The 17,994-nt window shown below is 42.0% G+C and overlaps 1 protein-coding gene and 1 pseudogene across 13 annotated transcripts in view; one reads left to right on the top strand and one right to left on the bottom strand.

The window, feature by feature from the left end:
- MORF4L2 (mortality factor 4 like 2) overlaps nt 1-17,994 on the bottom strand; it is an 83,543-nt gene that overhangs the window by 37,737 nt on the left and 27,812 nt on the right. The window contains exon 1 of one of the 13 annotated variants that reach the window (XR_012329156.1): nt 3,945-4,893. The exons of 11 other annotated variants lie outside the window; for them this stretch is intronic. The gene's annotated coding sequence lies outside the window, so the exon portion shown is untranslated. Of the gene's footprint in view, nt 1-3,944; nt 4,894-17,994 lie in introns of those variants that run through there. One more of the 13 variants, XR_012329152.1, reaches the window with a different exon arrangement.
- Nucleotides 5,491-14,215, top strand: LOC117310291 (adenosylhomocysteinase pseudogene; annotated as a pseudogene).

Raw genomic sequence — 17,994 nt, 5'->3', positions numbered from 1 at the left:
TTGGTTTGTGCATTTGGGTGAGCTTCCACACTATTATCTTTTTCCAGGTGGAACCGTCCAGTAGGCAGTTAGATATGTGTCTAGAATTCGGAAAAGAGATTGGCATGGAAATACGGATTTTGGTTGGTGGTACCTAGTGCATAGTAAGCAAGAATCCAATTGTATATCCTTCTGTCCTTTCCTATAAATATATATTTTTCAAACAGAAGTGCGATTCTACTGAATTCACTGAATCATAGTCTGTGTGTAGAAAATGAACTTTTTCTTTAGACCTCTGCCAAGATAATATGTTTTGAAGAGTATTTAGAAACTAGAGGTAAGCGCGCCATCTGGTGGCCTTAGCCGGACTGCGAGCAGAAAACAGCTAACGAGAGACGGAAAGAGAGAAACTATTGGGTGATAGGGCAGAAGACCTCAATCCTGACTCACACTGGACTGACACAGTATCAGCCTCTTCCTGGGAGTGAGGTGGCACAAGAAGCAACCTATAGTTAGATGGTTTTTCTCTGTCTCAAGTCAAGATAAGTGTGTTTGTGCAAGTATGTGTGTTTAAACTGAGTGATCTTACACTATTTTCACTTTTTCTCTGATTGTGGAAGTTACATGTTTCTACTAGAAAATATCTGCAAATGTAGACAAGTATAAAAGAAGATATGAATTACTTATAGTTTCTCTACCCAGAGAAAATAATTAATATTAACATGCATGTACTTACACTGTGTGTATATATATCTCGTTTTATATACTCATCAATTTACTTTTTATATAGTATATATGTATATTACTTTATATATTTATATATTATACATTTAAATACTTTTATGTATTCATATGTATATTTGTACTTATATCTTATATAGCGTATATTTTTTTAGTCCTTTATTTTTTCCTTGTACACGTGCCATGACATTCATATGGGTATTCATTCTATCAACCACACTGCTTGGTGAAGAAGATAATCTTACCTTGTGTAGTTAAGCTGGCTAAAACTGAATGAATTTATTATAAGGGTTTTAAAAAAATAAGCTTTAATATCAATAGTGTACTTATGTAAAACTGAAACTTAATTTTCTTTTTCTCTGGTATAAGGAAAAAGTTTTATGGACTATTAGTCTGCTCATGATAAGAGATTGTGAAAGGTTTTTCTTTACCTTTTAAATAATCTGCCTAGAAAGCAAAGATTTTGTGTCTTATCAAGGTAGTTTCCTATGCTTCATATTGTCTTTATCATCAGGTCTTTGATTACTTAAAACCAAGTCTTCTCAATATTTCCTTTAAAATCTTTTTTCACTTTGGTTAGATGGAAATTAAGTAGCTTCATAATGATCTGTGATCCTTTTTAGTCAAGCGTCCACGTTCTTATTTTTGACTAACTTCCCAAAATCAAATTCTAAATGAAGTCTTTTTGACCTCAAACTAATTTTGGAATTTTCTAAAGGGGCCCTGGAAAATCTCAAAAGATTTGTTCTCTCTCCTTTAAAAAAAATGAGATATTAAACTAATTAGGCTTATTTGATATTTTAAACTTTCTTTGGGTTATATTTGTATACGTTATTAATATAAGTGTTCCAGAAATTGCATGAAAATTCTAGACTTCTGATATGTCCGGGTATAATGTTATAAGTCATAATGCTAGTTATTATCTTAAAATATTGTGCCACAGAAATAACCGAATTTCCTTATCAATTGAATTATAATGTACTCTCATCAGATCTTTAACGATGGCCATTTTTTTTTTTTTTTTGTGGTACGTGGGCCTCCCACTGTTGTGGCCTCTCTCGTTGCGGAGCACAGGCTCCAGACGCGCAGGCTCAGCGGCTATGGCTCACGGGCCCAGCCGCTCCGCGGCATGTGGGATCCTCCCGGACCGGGGCACGAACCCGTGTCCCCTGCATCGGCAGGCGGACTCTCAACCACTGCGCCACCAGGGAAGCCCAACGATGGCCATTTTTAAGCCTCTTGTCATTTATAGATAGTTACTGTTTTATTCTGATGATTTTGCAAAAGTGCTTCAACTTCAAGGAGATTCTTGAAAAGGACTCTGAGAAGTACAGATTTCTGATAACTTTCACATCATACCACTGAACTGGGTAAGAATCTATAGAACTCTAATGAAAAAACTGGATTCACTGTCAATATTATGACCTAGTATGAGTGTGTTTTGTGTTTGGTAATTGCAATCATTGTTGCTTTTGTTGTGGTCATCCATTTACAATGCTTGGTGTCAGTTTATTTATCTCTTGTAAAAATAAAATACAGTGTGTGTGTGTGAAAAAAAAACAACTGGATTCATAAGACTGCTAACAAAAGATCAAGATCAACAAGAGTTAATTTACGTGGGATTGAATCAACTAACGAGGATGATTATAATTTTTTATGACTTTGAAACATCTTGGTTCTCTAACGTTTTGTTTGCCAAAGTTAAGGAAACCTCTTTTTATTTTCTCTTAAGCTATCTACGATTTACAGCTAGTTGGTAAAGTATACCCTTATGAACAAAGGTGAAACAGTTACTTTTTCTCCCTGTCTGATCCCTCCAGAGTTCGGAAACTTACTGGGTAGTTTTTTTGTTTGTTTGTTTGTTTGTTTGTTTTACTGGGTAGCTTTCATGGCAATGTAGTTGTTCGCATTGGTTCAATAAGAATCCGTTCTTGTAACAGGACACAGTTAGAAACATTGGTTATATTAACAAGACTTTAACTGTGTAGGGGAAGAAAAATAATTCACTCTACCCTTCTAAGGCCTTGGCTGAGATCTGCTGTTAATAAAAGACAGATTAACAGGAGAAAAACAAGCAGAAGTTTAATACCATGTATACCTCCTGTATAAATAGGAGATACCCAGGAAAACTGAGTAGCTCCCCAAAATGGCCCAAGCCATCACCTTAAATACTATCTTCAGCTAAAGACAAAAGATGTTGGTGGGGGTGGGGGCAGTCTCTGGCAGTTACTGTTACTGAACCGGGTTCGTTTGCCTGATGTTCAGCAAGCCAAATGATGAGATGCTGAGGTTTTATAGCAGAGGACAGGATTATTCACAAGGCAGCCATGTGAGGAGACAGGAGAACAAGTCTCAGATCTACCTTCCCAATGTCGAGGGGCTTGAGATATTTATGGGATAAAGAAGAAGGGTGGTCTTAGGCATGGGGAAAGGTGATTGGAGGTAGGGAAAATGTTAGGTAATTAGTGTTCTGTGCAGGCATATCTGAGTTATGTGCTTCTTCATGGGATGTATGTTAAAAAATGGAGGTGCTAGGGAGATCAGCTTGGTGCTTTGTTACCACCTAGAGGGGTGGAATAGGGAGGGTGGGAGGGAGGGAGATGCAAGAGGGAGGAGATATGGGGATATATGTATATGTATAGCTGATTCACTTTGTTATAAAGCAGAAACTAACACACAATTGTAAAGCAATACTCCAATAAAGATGTTAAAAATAAATAAGTAAAAAATAAAAGTCAAGGCTTTTCCCAGTTTGGTGGGTAATAATAAATAGTAAATAGTTTTTCTTCTGGGTCCTGAAAGACAGTCCTCTGGGAATGTTTTATGTCAGAATAGGACAGGCCATGGTCCATCTAAGCCTGTACAAAATGACAGGTAGCTTCCCTCCTGACTTCTATCAATCTTCATATTATCAGATGACACTAACAAGCATGATTCTATAGCTTTATATGAGTGTGATGAATAAGACCAAAACAAAATGCCTAAGTACTTTTAAAGCAATATCCCAAAACTTAGAAAGTCAGTGAGTTTCTGAAAGATTTTGTAAAGGAAAACAGTGTATATCGAATTCTACCTTCTTACTGAGGATGGTATGTACTAGAAATGTTTTCCTTTTAGGCAAAAATCTGAAAATAGATGAACTGAGTAGAAAATCTAGGTCAAGGAAGGGTTAAAGTGGAAAGTTGACCATGGCATCAGGGGTATCAAACACCAATAAAATGTACCTGGAGAGAGATGTTCATCCTTGCTTTTCCTTTAGTAAAGCTTGGTGGAATGCCTCATGAGAAAAAAAAAAAAATGGAGGTGTTTAGCATGATCTAAGGGTGGAGTTTTCAGCCCTCTGATGTTAAAAGGTCCTTCATCAGATACCGGCGCAGGCCTAGTTTTAGGACTGGTGGTCCCAACCAGTTTTAGCCAGCTTGAACTGGACAGGACCTACTCCAAGTTCCTGGAAAACAACTTAAGTCTCGTTACTATAGTGACCCATACGTCAGAGGCTTTATCTGTAGGGGTGGTTAAGAAGTCTTATGATATATTACCTAAGCTTGGAGGGTATGCAATTAAAGAAGGGGAAAAGAAAGAGAAAAAAATATCTAAAGCAAGCTTAATCAGTACAGGCAGATTACAAGCAGAGGGTTTTTTAACAAGCTGTTCCCTTATCTGCTGTTCTGTAAGACACACTCAAGGATTTCTGTTAAGGCGCCAGCTTCTGTTAACCCTATGGGGCATGGTTGCGTTATCAGGCAAAGCACAGTAAACAAGAGCGTGGTTGTTATGTAGCTTTGTTTGCTCCTTCTCCATGAATTTCTAGAGATTTTGTCATCCTCCTCTTCCTGGTACCAAGAGGGAGACACTCTTACAAAGATTTCCCTTACTAGACTTATTTTGCAAACAAATTAGTCTTATGTTGATTATCTCTGATAGAAATGGGGGTGTCTGTAGAGAGTAAAATTATGTTTTCAGCGGAAACTATAATGCACCTGTGTGGATTTCAGATTCTAGTCCTGTTAAATGTCTTTGAGGTTTTGTATTCTACTTGATAGCCTCCCATAACTGCCCCTCCCCCCAAACACTTTCTTTTGTCTTTAGCTGAAGATGGTATTTAAGGCGGTGGTTTGGGCCATTTCAGGGAGTTACTCAGTTTTCCTGGGTATCTCTTATGTATACAGGAGGTATACATGGTATCAAACTTCTGTTTGCTTTTCTCCTGTTAATCTTTTATGACAGAGTGGTGTCTCAGCCAAGGCCCTAGAAGGGTAGAGGGAAAATTATTTTTCCTCCCCTACAACATGCATGTACTTATGTTGTATGTGTACATATATCTCCTTTTATATAATTTGTCAATTTACTTTTTTATATAGTATATATGTATATTACTTTATACATTCAGATGCCTTTATGTATTCATTTATATGTTTGTTGTTATATCTTTTTTTAATACCTAAATTTATTATTTATGGCTGCATTGGGTCTTCGTTGCTGCACGGGCTTCTCATTGCAGTGGCTTCTCTTGTTGAGGAGCATGGGCTCTAGGCGTGCAGGCTTCAGTAGTTGTGGCACATGGGCTCAGTAGTTTTGGCTTGCAGGCTCTAGAGCACAGGCTCAGTAGTTGTGGCGCACGGGCTTAGTTGCTCCACGGCACGTGGCATCTTCCCCGACCAGGGCTCGAACCCATGTCCCCTGCATTGGCACGCAGATTCTTAACCACTGCACCACCAGAGAAGTCCCTGTTTGTTGTTATATCTTATATAGCATATATTTTATTTATTCCTTTATTTTTCTTTGCACATGTGCCTTGACATTCATCCACATGGGCATTCCATCAACCACACCCCTTGACAGTAATGTCTATAGTGAAGATAAAATTGTTCTCTGATTTCAGAGGCTTATGTCTGAAGGCCACATGAATGGACAGGTCCCCCCAAAAAGTATAAGAGCACTAGCTTTGTTTGGAGTTAGGGAAAGAATTCAAAATGAGCAAGAACCTACTTTGGGCCAGATACTTTAACTGTGGGATCTTTAATCCTTACAACTTTTTGAGGAAGGCATTCATCCTTATTATAGATGAGGAAACTGAAACTCAGAAAGTTTGGGTGACTTATATAGGGTCACACAACCAATAAGTGGAGAAACCTGTATTTGAACTTAAATTTGTCTGACTCTTAAATCAGGCCTCCTAACCATATGCCTTGCTTGCTCCAAAATTTCACACCTTCTGTCTTACTGCTGAGTCTAGGGGCATTCACCTTTTGGAATTCAGAAAAGTTGTGAACACTACCCCACTCTCATGCCCCACTCTTGTTAAGTTTGAAATTTTTTTTAACCACAGTCAGAAAAATTAATAAATTAATAAAGAATTATCTCTTTTAAAATCTTTAAAGTTAGAAAAGTCTCAAAGAATATTAATGGGCACATGAGAAACGGGGATGAAATATTTAAAACATATATTACAGATTTGAGATATCTTTGAAAAATATAAATCTCCACTCACCAATAGAAAATGAGCAAAGTATATGGAGAAATAATTCACACGAGAAGGAACAATTCACACACATATAAACACACATATTCATAGAATTTGAATGACATTACACAAATGGCGTTATACCCTACATTTCATTCAACAAAAGATTCTTTTTTTTCATTCCAGCATGTCTTGGAAATCTATCTAGGTTATTACCTTCTGTGGTATAATAAGCAATATGTTTGATCTTTGTCCCCAGTTCCTTGCACAGAGGTCTTCAAAGCTTTGGAATTTCCTTAATGATAGTAGTGTCTTTTGTCATTCATAAGGAGACAGACACTTTTGAGCTTATGCTTAAGGGGGTGGGGCCCCTAGATAGCCTCAAGATGGGGCTAGTCACCAGAAATTGGAACTTTCAGCCCCAAGGACCTCTGGGAAGGGGAACAAGATTTGATGAGCTTCCAGGCTGGTGAATGCATCCACGTGCTGGGAGGGTGGCACACCCCACTTCCTTGGGAACAGAAGTTCATGCATTCAGGACCCTTCGGGACTTCGCCCTTTGTACCTCTTCATCTGGCTATTCATCTCATTTCTTTAAAATAAACTGGAAAACATTAAGTAAATGTTTCTCTGAGTTCTGTGAGCCAGTCTAGCAAGTGCATTGAACCCGAGGAGGAGGGGGGTCATGGGAACCTCTGATCTATAACTGGTCGGTCGGAAGCACAGGTGACAACCTGGACTTAAGGTTGGCATCTGAAGAGCGGGAGGGCACACTTTTATGGGACTGAGCCCTTAACCCATGGGATCTGACACTCCCTCAGTGTCAGAGTTGTTAATTGCTTGGTGTGTTGAAAAAAGCACACATTAGATCTATATCTAGTTCATATGTAACTGCTGCATATATTGCAGTGTGAATATACTATAGTTTATTCCTTGATGATAGAGATTTAGGTGGTTTCCAATGCTTTGCTATTACAAACATGCTGCAATTACCTTTTTCGTGCCTGCTTCCTTGTGCATGTGTGTAAATATTTCTCTAGGATTGGTGACTAGAAGTGGAATTGTGGAGTCATGGGGTATACTGTTAAACTGGCCTCTGTAATGGACATCTGTCATCTGAATTCTTGCTAGACTTGACTGGTCTGGTCCAGTCAGATCTTTGAGGCCAAACCTCCATGCCTTTGCCTCAAGCTTTCTCCTGCTGCCCCTTCTGTCTAGACTGCCCTCCCCTTCTCTGTTAAGCAAAATCCTATTCAATCATTAAAATTCAACTGAAGCATCACTTAATCCTGGAAGACTTCCCTGACATTCATCAGAGCATGCTGAGTTAGGTGTTCTTTCCCGGTGTCCCTAAATCACCAGGTGATGACACTTTATTATCGTCATGTGTTAAAACTATGTTTAGATGTCTATCTCCCATATAAATCAGTGATCTACTTGGGGACATTCGTGTCTTATTTGTCGGCCTATATAGGACACAGGATAGAACAAACACTCATTAAATAACAGTTCAGTGGACCATATATACAAGATTGTGACTCTGTGTCCTCTATTCCAACCTCTATCACCCTGACTTCAACAACTAGGGTCGTTTTGGACCCTTTTGAGAGTCCCTGAGGCCAAGAGTGAGTAAGGCTCTGAGTATGCTGGGGCCCACTCAGTGGTGTTCTCTTAGGAACACCACTCAGGCCAAATGGTGTTCCTAAGAGAAGCCCCTTCTCACCTCACCGTGGTGGGCAGTGTGGAGTCAGAGCATCCTAGAGCTGCAAGGGACCTCGTTCACCACAGCCCCTGACCCCATCTTTTAGGGCGAAGGAGGAGGACACAAAGAGAGGCATGGAGAGGGGTAGAAGGCTCCCAGCCTCCAGAGCCCTCCAGCCAGTGACAGCCTGAGTCCTGCCCAGCCCAGAGCCAGGTACTGCCTCCCTTCAGCCCAGGTCTGGACCAGGCTTCTCTGTCCCTGAGTGTTTCCCAGAAGCCTGAGTTGCCACCCCACCTTTCTTCAGAGTCCCTTGCTTGTTTCTCTGGGCATATGCAGGATGTGTGTGTATTTGTGTGTGTGTGTGTGTGTGTGTGTGTGTGTGTCTGTCTGTCTGTCTGTCTGTCTGTCTAGGCTCAGTTAGGATGAGGCCAGAAGCAGAAAAGAGGGGCTCTTGTCATTGCATTTCCCACTTGGCTATTTCCCCCAGGGTGGGGTTGGGGGAGGTGAGCCTGAGAGCCCCAGGCTGGACAGAGCCTGCTGCAGTCCCAGGCAGCAAGTCTTGAGACCAAAGTACTGCCATGGGTGTCATTAGGAAATAATGCAGAGGCAGTAGCAGCAGGGGCAACCTCTGGGCTGGAGAGGGCAGAACTCCGCAACTCCAAGTCCAGACAGACGGGCCCTGCAAAGGGAAACCAGACCTCCATGGGGTCTGGGGGGCGGTGCTGGAGAGGTGCTCAGAGGGCAGGGGGACTCTGTATCTGCCACAGAAGTACAGCCTCACCAGGGAGCAGGAATCCCTGAACCAGAAACCCACCCTGGGCTTCCTCAGATCCCCCAGAGAAAGGCCACACCCCTGAAGACTGTTGTCATGGCAGCAGCTGCCAGGGCTGACTGCCTTCCCCTTTTCCTGTATGGCTGCCCTGCCTGCCTTCTGAGACCTTCGGCTCCTGTTCCCTGAAAAGGCCTGTGCTGCCCACCCTGGCTGCATGTAAACGTCGCTGGAGCCTATTTCTCTGTAAGCAGCTTTCACTAAGGGAAGATCCCTGTAACATATTCTGAAAACCTCTAGAAGGTGAGATGTGGGGAGCAAGTCCCTCCTGAATCATATATGCCAGTCAAGGAATCTAGTAAGAATAACCGGAAGTCCACAGATGTGTGTTCCAGGGCCAGTCTCTTTCTTGGCTTGCTAGATGAACTTAGCAATATATTTAATCTTTCTCTGTCTCTATTTTTTCATCTGTAAATGAGATTAAAAGCAGATTTATAAAATTGTGTCCATATAGTATTTATAAATATAGATTTATAAATTTTCAGTCTGGTCTGAATTCAGGAAGAGTGATTGGCCAGAGACAACCTGGAAACTAACCCCATCATCATAAAACTCAACACTGCGAGACATGTGGCACAGCAGTCCTCCTGGGTTCCCTTACCCTGCTGCTCTCCACACAGCTGCCCCTTCCCAATAAATTCTCTTGCTTTGTCAGCACGTGTGTCTCCTTGGGCAATTCATTTCCAAGCGTTAGACAAGAGCCCACTCTCGGCCCTGGAAGGGGTCCCCCCTCCTGCAACAAATGGCGACTCTGGTGGGGCCTCTTCTTCACTACGACTGACATTCTCACCACTTGGGGTACTCGGGAACTGGCTCGCCCAGTGATGGACCAGACCCAGCAGCTGCAACTGGGACCCTTTTTTTCCTGGTCTCCTCCTGATGCGGATGACTGGCCAGAGTGCCCTGACCGGGTAAGGAACAAGAGACGTTATTGACCTCTTTCCCCTTTTCTCTCTCTTTCCTCTTTTCAACCCCTCCTATCCTACTCTTTTTTCTTCTGTCCCCGTCCTGGACGCAGGAGTCTGGCTTAAGGGCCTCAGCCTGATCTGAGGGTCGGAGCCTGATCACCTACGGTGGGCAGAGAACTCAAATTCTGGTTCTGGTCTCTGGTTTCTGCTAGGGCTGAGTTCCTGTCCTCTCTTCCTGGAAGCACAGGGAAAAGTCCCGTAATGCCTGGGTGCCTGCAGTTGGCAGGAGACGTCCGTAAGGCCACCCCTTTTGTTCCCCCTTTCCTGGCCTCCTTTCCTACCATTGAAATCTTTGAAGACCTGAGATACTTCCCATTACTCTGTTAGTACTCGGATCTGAAGTTCTGTGTCTCTGTAGGAGCTTTTCTGAGAGACTGCAATCTTGTATTTAAGGGAGTGTCTGATTAGTACAGCCAGGCCTGTGTGTGTTTTATACTTTGTGTTCTGTGTTATGATTTGTGATGGCCATTCTGCCTTGTGAAATGGGATAACATTGTGTGGCCACCATATTGTTTAGACTCCAGAGAAAGCTGGTTTAGGTAAAACTCTTGAAAACTGGTTCCAAAACTGGTTCTCTTTGCATATACAGTTAGTAAAAGCAAGCTTGATCAAACGTCTTTTCAGAATTCTGACCCTGCGGGAACAAGTCCTACTAGGAGAACTTGATTTTCTCTCCCTGTGCCTTCAAGACCAGGGATCGCAGGAACACTTCTCTAGACTACCTCTAATTCCTGAGACTGAGGGACAAATGGGAAGAAGCCTTTAAAAATTTTACTTATTCCAACTGTTATTTATAAACTAGTGAATTTTATATTGTGATATCTGATTCATGACTAAGTTTAGAAAATGAAGCGACATGTCTCGTTGTGTCTGTCTATATATATATATATGTCTCAGTATGTGTCTTTGTCTTTGGATAATAGGTTAATTTGTAAATGAGCTCTATTTAATTGGCTTAAAGAAAAGTAAGCACTTACAAATCAAACAATTCTAAATACGAGAGAGATTAAGCTAAATGAATTTCAGGTTCACGTGAACTGGGAAATATTCAGTATTAAATTAATACCTGGTATTAATGTTTAAGTTTGTTGATCTAATTAATATAAACATGTCTTTAGAGTCACCAACATTAAGTGTAATACCTTTATTGTGCCTAGGTTTAATATAAGCTAAATAAAATCTTGTTATATCTGTTACAAATTTGTCAGCAAGGAAAGTAACTCGATGTGAAGAAACTTTTAAGGAAAGAAAATGCAAATGAGAAAAGAGTTTTGGGTGAACTTTTAGGAATGTCTACTTGGGGATGATCTCTCCAGATATTTGGTAATGTGAAATTTTAGAGTTGAGTTAAATTAAGTTAAATGATGGGAGTTTGTTGAATAGCTGCGTATTTCCCAAATAAAGTAAGATACTGAGACATCAGTTACTAAACAGAGAAACTAAATGTATTTAGGACTATTAATGAATATGTTTGGTGCAACCCTGAGATGTTCTCTATAAGAAAGCAAATGTTTTGAGAAATTATCACTGGTCAGCAATGAAGACCCAACACAGCCAAAAAAAAAAAAAAAGAAATTATCACTGGTATTTATGTTCACCAATCTACAGAATGCTAATGTAAAAGACAGTTCATAATTGCTTGCTTCTTAGTTTTCACAAGAAATTAAGGTTTTAAGAGCAGAGGATTCTAATTTAAACATGTAATTAAAGATAACAGAAATAGCCCTCCCCGGCGCTGCCAGCCCCGCGCCTGTCCCCAGCCCGCGGCTCGGGACCCTTTGCCTGTGTCCATCACTCCGTGCGGAACCGCCACCGGCATGTCGGACAAGCTGCCTTACAAAGTCGCTGACATCAGCCTGGCCGCCTGGGGACACAAGGCCCTGGACCTCGCAGAGAATGAGATGCCGGGCCTGATGCGCATGAGGGAGATGTACTCGGCCTCCAAACCACCGAAGGGTGCCCGCATTGCCGGCTGCCTGCACATGACCGTGGAGACAGCTGTCCTCACTGAGACCCTCGCTGCCCTGGGCGCTGAGGTGCAGTGGTCCAGCTGCAATATCTTCTCCACCCAGGACCATGCAGCAGCTGCCATTGTCAAGGCTGGCATTCCAGTGTACGCCTGGAAGGGCGAAATGGACGAGGAATATCTGTGGTGCATTGAGCAGACGCTGTACTTCAAGGACGGGCCCCTCAACATGATTCTGGACGATGGTGGTGACCTCACCAACCTCATCCACACCAAGTACCCACAGCTCCTGTCAGGCATCCGAGGCATCTCTGAAGAGACCACAACGGGGGTCCACAACCTGTACAAGATGATGGCCAACGGGATCCTGAAGGTGCCTGCCATCAACGTCAATGACTCGTCACCAAGAGCAAGTTTGACAACCTCTATGGCTGACGGGAGTCCCTCATAGATGGCATCCAGCGGGCCACAGACATGATGATTGCGGGCAAGGTGGCGGTGGTAGTGGGCTACGGCGACGTGGGCAAGGGCTGTGCCCAGGCCCTGAGGGGCTTTGGGGCCTGCGTCATCATCACGGAGATCGACCCCATCAACGCGCTTCAGGCTGCCATGGAGGGCTATGAGGTGACCATCATGGATGAGGCCTGTCAGGAGGGCAACATCTTTGTCACCACCACGGGCTGTATTGACATCATCCTCAGCCGGCACTTTGAACAGATGAAAGATGACGCCATTGTGTGTAACATCGGACACTTTGACATGGAGATTGATGTCAAGTGGCTGAACGAGAACACTGTGGAGGTGAACATCAAGCCCCAGGTGGACCGCTACTTGTTGAAGAATGGGTGCCGCACCATCATTCTGGCTGAGGGCCGGGTGGTCAACCTGGGCTGCGCCATGGGCCACCCCAGCTTCGTGATGAGCAACTCTTTCACCAACCAGGTGCTGGCGCAGATTGAGCTGTGGACCCACCCAGACAAGTATCCCATTGGGGTCCACTTCCTGCCCAAGAAGCTGGATGAAGCAGTGGCTGAAGCCCACCTGGGAAAGCTGAATGTGAAGCTGACCAAGCTGACTGAGAAGCAGGCCCAGTACTTGGGCATGTCCTGCGATGGCCCCTTCAAACCTGATCACTACCGCTATTGAGAACCAGGCCCGCCCTTTGCCTTCCAGCTGCTGTCCTTGCCTGGGTCCCACCTCTCCTCCCCAAGAGCAAATGGCACCACCTTTGAGACTGGTTTGATAATGTTCCCCGTCAACTCCCTGGGGCTAGTCAGTCTTTGGCCTCTGCTGCATCCCTCATACTGTTCCAAGTGTGGCAGGGGGAATTGAGAAGTCCCTCCTCAAGCCCTGGTCATGATAGAGATACATGGGAGTTACCCACAGGGAACCATGAGCTCAGGGGTTTTGGAACTGCTCACTCAGTCAGTCCTTCCTTAGGCTGGAAGTTGGCAGTGATGTTCACAAAGCCCATGCACTTTACCATCCAGGCCCTCACTTGGCCTATGGACTTTATACCCATGTTCTTGGTTTACAGGTTCATTGGTTCCTCAGCCCATGAAAGATGAGAAGGAGCTATGTCAAAGGGTGTGGAGGAACTGTTGGAGTTTAAATGCTCCTGAGAGCCCGGCTTAGTGCTTGACATTCTCTTAAACCTCAGAACAATGAGGTTGGTACTTTTAGTCCTTATTTTACAGGGGTTGGAATATATTGTCAAGGGATAGCCAAGAAAGGACGAGAGAAGTGACAGCCAGAGGTTGAGAGGGGCCAGAGAAACATAAAAGTGCATTGTAACTTGATGTTCCCATCACAACTCTGGGTCAAAAAGAGATTAATTTGGTTTATAATGTTAAAAGAGAGCAAGAAGGTGGGTTAATAAAAATTTTGGTGCCTAAAAAAAAAGATAATAGAAATAATGACAACATTTCAGTATACAATAGGAAAGTAGGATGTATGTTTTCAGTAAAGAAGGTATGAGGAATGGAGTTGCATTTTATTAAGGGAAAAGGAAGTAGGTTTGACTTAGGGCTGGCTGTTTCTGAATGGAAAAATAAAGTGATGGATACAGAAAGTGATGAAAAGGTTTGTGGAAAGTGGATCCTGAGAAGAGCTTTGTGCATGGTCAGGACTGACTGAGTTTAAAATAAATTTGATTGAGTAAATGAACTGTTTTTCTTTTTTGGCTGCGTTGGGTCTTCGTTGCTGCACGTGGGCTTTCTCTAGTTGCGGTGAGCGGGGGCTACTCTTTGTTGCAGTGCGCAGGCTTCTCAGTGCGGTGGCTTCTCTTGTTGAGGAGCACAGGCCCTAGGACACATAGGCTTCAGTAGTTGTGGCACGTGGGCTCAGTAGTTGTGGCTCGCAGACCCTAAAGCACAGGCTTAGTAGCTGTGGTGCACGGGCTTAGTTGCTGTGCAGCATGTGGGATCTTCCCAGACCAGGGCTCAAACCTGTGTCCTCTGCATTGGCAGGCAGATTCTTAACCACTGTGCCACCAGGGAAGTCCCAAGTAAGTGAATTTTAAAGGTAAGCTGGTACAAAACTTGAATTTGGCTTTTCTCTCTGTTAAGAGGACAAGTTTTCTTAAGATGTTGAACTGCCTTTGAAAACAGATTTTGAGTTTCTTTACCTTTTAAGTGATCTGTTCTATATTTGCCTTTGAAGTCTTTTATTGTTACTTTGGCTAAGTGAATAACTGTTGTTTCACAGTGACCTATGATCCTATCTGATTGAGTGTTCTAAACTCTTTTGATATTTTTTGACAAAACTTCCTAAATCAAATTCTAATGAAGTTCTTTTGACCTCTAGCTAACTTTGGGATGCTTCAGAGGGCCCCTGAAACATCCTAATGAGAGATATTAAACTAATTAGGTTCATTTGGTAGGTTAAGTTACATGGGAAGTATTATCAAATAAGTAATAAACCTTAGGTTATATTGTATGGTAAATGTTACTAATATAGATATTCTAGAGGTTATATGGAGTTCCTAAAAATCTGATATGTCCTGGTAAAATGTTATCAGTCATAACTCTAGTTATTATCTGAAAGTGTTGTATGTCACAGCAGTAACCAAGTTACTTTGTCAATTGCATTGTAATCAGATTTAAACGTCCCTTAAGTCTTTTGTCATTATAGACAGTTATGATTTCACTCTGATGCCTTTGCAAAAATGCTTCCTCTTCAAGAAGATTTATAGAAAGGACTTTTGGATAAATACAAGTTTCTGACTTTCAGACCATAATGCTGAACTGGGTAAGAAATTGAAGAATTCTAATGGGAAACCTGATGGCTTCATAAAGCTGTCAACAAAAAGGATTAGTTACATAGGACTGAGTGAACTGGTGAATATGGTTACAATTTTTATGGTTTCTATCTGAAAAATTACTGGTTTAAATCTGTGTTTTCCAGGTATAAAGAAAACCTTCCCCTTAAACTAATTATGACTTACAATAATTTGGTAAATTATACCTTTGTAAGCAGAATTGAAACATTTATATTGTCTCTCTATCTGCTTCCTCCAGAGATTGAAAACTCTTAGGTTCCCAGCAGCTTTATCAGATAAATTAGGAAGGCTACCTCACTAACAGGTACAGAAATCTCAAAGTATTTTGAGAACCTTGAAAAGGGAGGAATTCACCTAGATCTATTAGGCAAAATCTGTGATAAGCTCTTGGTGGGAATTTCCTAGCCCTGAGAGGTCTTTTAAAAATCCAGTCTGAGACTCCTTATAAAAGTTTCAGGGCTTCCCTGGTGGCGCAGTGGTTGAGAGTCCGCCTGCCGATGCAGGGGACACGGGTTCGTGCCCCGGTCCGGGAAGATCCCACATGCCGCGGAACGGCTAGGCCCGTGAGCCATGGCTGCTGAGCCTGCGCGTCCAGAGCCTGTGCTCCGCAACGGGAGAGGCCACAAGAGTGAGAGGCCCACGTACTGCAAAAAAAAAAAAAAAAAAAAGTTTCAGCAAGCAAAATGCCTATATGATCAGTTATAGTTATATAAGTCATCAGGCCAAGTTGAGTAAGACCAGAGTTATTTTGCAAACTAACTAGTCTTAATTTGGCTATATTTTGTAAAAACGAGGGTAATTTTAGAGAGAAAAATTACATTTCAGTGAATATTAAATTCCAGTTTTGTTTATGGAGGTCTGTATTTACTAAGACTCACCTCCCAGATAGTTCCTTGCTGTTACGTTATATTAAGGTAAAGTTTAATTGAAGGACACGCTAAGTTTGTTTCTGAAGCTTATCTCAATAATCTATCTTTGGATGAAGATCAGATGCCCCACGACCTGCAACTAGGGGATTATGCATGCTGGAAAAGACATAATTTAAAGGACTTTCTCTACCCTGGGCAGAAGGACCCTTATCAGGTGCTCTTTAACTAGCTCAAGCACAGTGAAACTGAAGGGAATTGACTCTTGGATTAATTTCCACTCACAAAGGGCCCCCCCCGCACTGGACTGGCCTGTAGAGAGGACGGTTTATCTCAAAATAACCTTGAAACAGTGCTCAAACAGAGAAGAAACTACACTCATGCTAGGGTGAGAAGAAGACCACATCAGAAGTAGACAGCTTGCTCAAGATCCTCAACCTGACTTGTACGATCATTTATAATGTTTTCTTGACTTCTTGGACCCTTGCATATGAATCAAATGTTTTCCTATCATGAGCACGATCCTATGCTAGTTTTAAAAATCAATCCAATTGTTGGGTTTGTGGCCAATTACATGTATCTAGTACTTCTGGGTTACCTTGGTGAATTTCTCCACTTCAAGGCTCTAACTGGTTGGCTCTGAGGAAGTTTACTTTAAAAGCAAAATTATAGTCATGTTCAGGTCACTACTGATATTACTAGATGGAATCCCCTCACCTGGCCAATTAACAATGCCTGCTCTGACCCTGGCTATAAATATGAGTTTTCATCTATTACTCAGGCTCAATCAGAGCAACATGCAAAATTTCAGCCAAGGAATAAGACCTCCCACAATTATGGGATGGATTTATGTAATTATGTAACACCAGACTATGGTAATTAAGGCTCCTATGTGTTGGGAACAATTAAATCATACTAAGGATAATCAGTCTAGTAACACTAGGAAACTGGGCTGGGTGCCTTATGGACAATGCCAATATATAACTTCCCTTAAAGATAAGCATTGGTACAGAACAGACTAAGTCAGATGACCTAGGATATACTGGGCTGCACCTAATGGAAGTTCTTGACTTATGTTCTTGCTTATGACCTTACTAATCTGCTAGCTATATTGTTTTTTTATACTGCCTGTTTTACAAAATTGTTGTTTCTTGCATTACCAAATGTGTGACTGAGCCTCTGATAAAATGATGATATATAGTTCCATATAAGATCAATGATTTAATGGTGTAATTCTAGATATGGGAAAACAAGAGGGAATATTTTCCTGGACCATAAGAGACTAGTGAGATGGGTGGTCTGGAGACTAGTGGCACTGTTAATGAAGCCTAGTCCAATAATAGCAGGACACTGAGTGGCCTATCAGTGAAATCTTCGCCAGACCTGGGAATAGGTATTCCTAGCACCGTGGGACGAAATGGTCATGAAATGCCCCCCAAACCATGGTCAAATTTATGACCCTGAAGGGGCTCTGCCAACTGAAAATTGCCATCTGCCTCTGCAAGGGTTAAATCAATGGCCACTGCAGCCACTGACCTTCAACATCCCCTGAAAGGAATTCAGGGTGTAGATCAGGATGAGGCACTCTGTGCTCTGAGAAAACCTGGCAGAACAGGCCTTTAGCTAGTTAGATGTTTTCAGGAGAAGATCTTATGAGCCCAAATTCTTTTATCTTCTCATACCTAGAGAAACACTAACATCATTAACGATGACATCTGCTTTGAATATTAAGGGGAATATTACAATTAAAAGTCAAAATGGAGTAGCTATGGTTTAGACACCCAATGAAATAACTAGGTAACATTATGGGTGTGCTTTCAGACAAGTCCTTGTATTGCTAAGAACTTGAGTTTTCTGAGCTGTGTCAGAATTTGATGCCACCAGCCATTCTCAAAACAATGTCAGCTGGCAGCTGGTAACTGCAACCTTACTTTTTAAATGTCTCCTCTTGTAACTATTACATTTTTAGACAATGAAATTGCTTTAGATCATACATTAACAAACAGAAGAGACATGTATGATGACCAATAGCACCTGTTATCTATGTGTTAATACCACATTAAAAGTTAAAACCTGCTTAGATAAAATTAGACAACTGGCTACCTGGCTACAAGTCTCCCCAAAGTGCTGGTCCAGATTGGATTTCAGGCTTATTTTCCTGAAATGAAATGAGATTTATTTTTCCTATTAAAATTCCAG

The sequence above is a fragment of the Tursiops truncatus genome, chromosome X, assembly GCF_011762595.2.
Source record: "Tursiops truncatus isolate mTurTru1 chromosome X, mTurTru1.mat.Y, whole genome shotgun sequence".
In the NCBI taxonomy this organism is placed as follows: domain Eukaryota; kingdom Metazoa; phylum Chordata; class Mammalia; order Artiodactyla; family Delphinidae; genus Tursiops; species Tursiops truncatus.
Note: the sequence above shows the minus strand (reverse complement) of the source record. Positions and strands in the feature narration are given on the sequence as shown.